This window comes from Phoenix dactylifera, unplaced genomic scaffold, assembly GCF_009389715.1.
Source record: "Phoenix dactylifera cultivar Barhee BC4 unplaced genomic scaffold, palm_55x_up_171113_PBpolish2nd_filt_p 000237F, whole genome shotgun sequence".
Classification (NCBI taxonomy): domain Eukaryota; kingdom Viridiplantae; phylum Streptophyta; class Magnoliopsida; order Arecales; family Arecaceae; genus Phoenix; species Phoenix dactylifera.
Genome location: NW_024067736.1, coordinates 522,992 through 528,942, shown reverse-complemented (window position 1 = coordinate 528,942; position 5,951 = coordinate 522,992).

Here is a 5,951-nt window from a genome sequence, read left to right as displayed (position 1 = left end):
TTTTTTTTTTTTTTTTTTTTTCCGCGCTAAAAACGAGTTTTCATACCGTACGTATACGAATACACCCAATAAAGTCAAAAAAGACTAACTCACGGAGAGCCAGTGGCAGCTCCCCCTCCCCCACCCAAAAAGTGTACCCTGAATGATGAGCCGCGAAGGCAGCCACCCAGTCGGCTGCCCCATTAGCTTCTCTGAATACATGTTTGGCCTCGATGGCCACCCCAACCCCACACATCGTCCCTATATCCCGAACCAAGGGATGGTCTGAGCCCCCACCCCTCAGCTCCTCTTGGATCCAACTGATAACTGTGGCTGAGTCGCCCTCCAAAACAATCGCGCCAGCCTGCAGTACCTGCCTCGCATATCAAAGACCCGCCCAAATGGCTCGTAGCTCTGCCTCGGGAACCGACGTACCGAAAAACTGACAGCCTCCTGCTGCCACCACTCTGGAGTGCGGATCCCGTATCACAAAACCCGCACCTCCTCGCGCGCCTCCATCCATGACCGATCCGTCGAAGTTGACCTTGAGGAAGCTCGGGGGTGGGGGTTCCCAGGTGAAAAACACCTGCTGAGGAGCTGCCGGAGCAGAGAGGGAACCCCAGGTGTCCCGAGCTATCAGAGGTCTATCTGAAGAAAGTCTGATCTCCAATGCCTGGACTCGCGCGAACTCCGCAACGAACCTCGGTGACACCCTGCGCTCACCGAAGGTGCGGGCGTTCCTCGCCAGCCAGATCTGATGTGCTATGCAGGTCGCTCGAATTGCCTCCTGACATGTCCGAGGCCGGGCCAGCCACTGCTGCATCATCTGTACAAACTGAGGCCTCCCACACCAAACCTCCTGCGGGAACCCTGCCCACAGCCATGCCGACCTCGCCCACGTACATTGGAAGAGCACGTGGTCGGTCGACTCCTCAACACTACATGTCCCGCACTCCGTAGGGATCCCCCAACCTCGCCTGCTCAGCACTGCTCTCGTCGGAAGGCGGTCCCATGCCACCTTCCATAAGAAGAGTGCCGCCCTCGGGTGAAGCCCAGACCTCCAGATCCAAGCATAGTCCTGCCCCGGCTCATGCTCCTGCAGGATAACATCGGCGAGGTCTCCCAGACTGACACTGGACCGGCAAGAGGTGCCCCAAACCCTGACATCAGGCCCCCCGCAACCTGGCACCGGAAGGGACCGGATCCTCTCAGCTAGATATCCTCCGAACAGCTGACATAGCCTAGCGTCATCCCATGCTGACTCTCCTGGGGCAAGAAGATCGGAGACCCGCAACCCCTCCACTGCCTCAGCATCGATCATGGTCGGCCAGCACCTCAGTGGAACAGTATCCACCCATGGGTCCGCAGTCACATCAATACTCCGCCCATCGCCAATCAGCCACCTGGTATTTGCTGACACCGTCGGCAAATACCTCCCAATCTCACGCCACATGAAGGAGACTCGTCGCGCTCTCCGTGCCGCCTCTGAGCCCCCACGGCCATATCTGGCCGCCATCATCTGACTCCACAGCCCGTGTGGCTGTAACAAGAACCGAGCTGCATGCCGAGCAAAGGGAGGTATTTTCGCAGCCCTCAGCGGCGGGGCCTAACGATGCCCTTGCCTGGGGGCCGCGGCTCTCCATTTATTTTTTATTTTTATTTTTTATTTTTTTATTATTTTTTTCGTTTGCACATCATTACCATCGGCCGATAATGGACAGCCAGCTACAACACTATTGGGTCTTTTCCGGTTAGCTTTCTACTTTCGTATCTCTGTTTGCCCTCGTTTATTTGTCCCCATAAGTTGTGATTGTGATCGTCTTAAGGCCTAATATATCTTCAGAAAGAAGCCCAGTGAAAGCCCTTTTCATAGATAACCTGATAAACTTCTTTTCTTTTTTAGATACCTTGAAAAGCCATAAAAAGTAAAAAAAAAATTGAAGACGACTGGATTTATAAAAATACTGCAAAATGCTGAGCAGCGAATAAGACGATCCAACCATCAACTTTAATTTATCTTTCGAAAAAAGAACGTGGTCTGAATAGCCCGATACTTCTGTAACATCATCCAATATATCAGCGACCGGCGGCCACTTTTCATTGTTGGCGACCGGCGACCAAGGGGGACCGATATATTTGTATGGAGAGAGACTGAGAGGGGAGGTAACGGCTGTAGGATGTTCCGGCGGCATATGATGGTGAAAGGTGAGCAAGCAGCCTTTGGGCTTTCGGCTCTTTTTCTGCGTGCACCCCGGTTCTCGACTTTTCCGTGAGACATCCCCGTGGCAAACGGTAGATTGAGACGGACCTGCATGAACACAAGAGTATTTTGATGAAATAGTTTAGTTAAATAATTTTGAATTAATTAATAACAAAGTAACAAGAGATTGTAATTCTTTGCACAAACCAACGCATTGAATGATACATTGTTCTGTTATATATAACAGACCCGAAGCTGCTATTGGCCATTATGATAATTGTGCCTGTGATTATTTGTTTCAAAAGAAGCATTTGAAATTTTGAATAGTTTAATAATAATTATGGCTATTACAACTGCATTATAAAATTATAAATAATAATAGGAAATAATGGCAGCATCTTTCCCTGACCTTTTATGAAATTAAAAAAATATTATTCTTTTATACAACCATTTATGAACGAAAATTCTAATTAAAATATGACTAAATATAACATTTTATTTGGAAAAAAGGGAATGAGTAAGAATAATAGCTTTTATTCACTACAACATCTAGCATTTTTTTCATCGATTATTGTATATAATTTATGGGGTGATTGAAACTATTATATAATTATAATAATTATGATAATCATAAGGTTGTTATTTAAAATGTTGCTCCAATCTCTATGAAAAAAAAAATTGATAAAATAGCTAAGATTTGAGAAGTATATCTTCAAAAAAAAAATTATAAAATAAAAATAATGAAGGTTTCTTAACCTCCAATGTTATTGCATAGACCAGCACATGATGGGGCAATTTATGATAGCCATAAATAAAAGATGATTTCATTAATAAAATCACCTTTGATTTATCAAATAAAAGATGATTTTATATCATAGATGGGGATGAAATCATACTGTACTTTATTTAATCTTTTAGCGATTATTTTTTCATCATATCAACCAATGTTGACTTTTAGAACATTTTTTTCTTCTGATAAACTAAAACACAAAACTATCATAATCAGGCAATTTATGAAAAATCTTATTTATGTATCATTCATGAAGGCAATCAACCAACTAATTGACTAGCTAGCCATGCGCCCATGAGTTGTTCAGATGTCTCTGTTTTGGCATCTTAATTTGTCTCCTCACTTGATCTAGTTCACTAATTGGGATGTCTCTGTCCCCATTATTTCCACATTCGCCAAGAAAGATGATTATTTCATAAGATACCTTTACAGTAGGAGCCAGTGAAGCTCTTAGAGGCATACTTGTTTCTTATTTCTGGAGGAAGCCCCTGTTACATATACTCCTACCACTGTTGTCCGAATCTCTGCAGTCCTTGCTCAATGACATACAGCGAATGATAGAGAATCGTGGCTCCTTCAAGGTCACATATGTGTAACGAGAGGCCAACACAGCCGCTAACTGGGTAGCCTTCTATGCGGCATAACACTCGAAGGATTTTTTTGGGTGAACCAGATGAATATTCCTTACTCGCTTAGCCAACTTCTTTTTTCTGATTTTTTTGGTTGTACTCATCTATGCTTAGTGTGAGAAGCCGATGTTAAAAAAAAAAAAAAACCTTAAGCTGGAACCAAAGAGGTTGTACTAATCTTATTTATGTATCATTCATGAAGGCAATCGACCAACTAATTGACTAGCTAGCCATGCACCCATGAGTTGTTTAGAAGTCTCTTGTTTTTGCATCCTAATTTGTCTCTGAGATCCAATTCACTAAATGGATGTCTCTCTCCTCATTATTTCCACATTCATGAAGAAAGATGATTATTTTATAAGATACCTTACAGCAGGAGCCAGTGAAGCTCTTATAAGCATACTTGTTTCTTATTTATGGAGGAAGCCCCCGTTACATATACTCCTACCGCTACTGTCCGAATCTCTGTAGTTTTTTCTCCGTGACATACAGCGGATGGCAGGAGACTGTGGCTCTTTTAGGGCCACGCATGTGTATCGGGAGACCAACATAGTTGCTGATTGGCATGTTTTCTATTTTTAATTTTTTTGGCTATACTTATCTATGTTTAATGTGAGGAGCCGATAAATAAAAAAAAACCTAAGCTGGAACCAAGGAGGATTCGCAACGTTACACCTCCGCAGCCACACAATCCGCTTGTTGCTTTCTATTCTGGTGCTTGATTCCACGCCATCTTCCGATGTGCGACATCTGACGGACGACCTATGATTCACTGTAAGTGGCGTATCTAACGGGCTGATCCGCTGTTTCCTTGCAACAGGGGAGTGTCGAAAAGCAAAGTACGAGGAAGCAACCTCGTGTACTTCAACCGGTTAGATTCGCGGATGTTCGCATGAACGTGGAATCTCCTGATTGGATGGTAGAAGAATATAAAAACGAGGACGGCAGGGTTGGGGAACGAGTCTTTGGACATAGCATTTAATGAAGTGTCATCAAGCAAATGCAACTGGTGCACCATCAATAATTTAACACCTCAGCGGAGACTGGAGAAGCAGGTTAACTGCCACATCGTCATCAGACCATGCTGCGGTGAGCTTCAATGTAGTCGTTGGAACATATTTTATATTAAATCTTTTGAGAGTATTATTGCATTCTCTTGACAACTTTTACTTGAAAAGAAATAATTGATATGAGAAAGGAGTAAATAGATGGATTTCTTTTTTGCAAGCCATTCAAAATAGGAAAATATCCATGCAACAATCTCTTGGATGCGAGTGCCATCTAAATAATATCATGACACATAACATGTGACAATATTTAAGATTTTTTTTTCTTATACAGAGTGGTGCAGGGTATTAGGTTATTGGAGTCCAGAAAATGATTGCATAAATTTGTGCGTACAAATATATTTTAGTTCATACTCGTGATTGAAATAATTAATACATATTGTTAATTTTTAAAATATTTGTATGAATGTAAGCAAGTTTGACTATAGATTTAGAAGCAAGAAATATGACCATTTATATAATAGTCAGGCACCACCAACCAAATCAAACCACTCCAAGGTCAAAGCACATGGAACTAATACCAAACCAACTTCATTTTTTTTCCACTTAAAACACTATAATGTAATTCATCAAGTATTTGAAATAAAGTGTTAGTTTATGTACACTTTAAAATTGAAAACAAGTATCTCTTTACTACCTAGTTTTAAGTACTCAACATACCTATCCATGCTAACTAGACAAGTCCTCTGTGCAATTAAGTTTTAGAGAATCATATATTAAACATCATACTCCATAAAAATATGCATGCTTTGATTTTAGTTGTCAAAATTTTATCTCAAATTTATCCAAATTGTCTGCACATTCTTTGTATAATAATTTCAGTACAATCTTTTAAGTTGGTTATTGATATTCAATCACAAGCATTGTCATAACTCATAAATAAATACAACCCTAGCATCATTAATTCCTTGGACATTTTCTAGTTTTCAAAGTGAACATTGGTTGCATTTATATATCTGACATATGTTACACCTTTTTAGTTTTTATTTTGAATCTTTAATTTTCATCTGATATTATATATTAAATTTCTTTTATTCATGCTCTTTCTCTACAATCTCTCAAGCTGACTCAAATGGGCGACCTTGTCCATATTTCCACATTGCACAACCATTTCCATCCAACTTAAATGCTTTATAAGGTCTATGGAGCACCAATTGTGGCATTCAGTAGATATTTTATTTCACCCTATTATGAACAAGTCAGTCGCCCATGCCGAAAGTTAGCACACAATAACATATTTAATAGCTTTCTTCGCAAACTCAATCACCAATTCAGTGTAGATCATA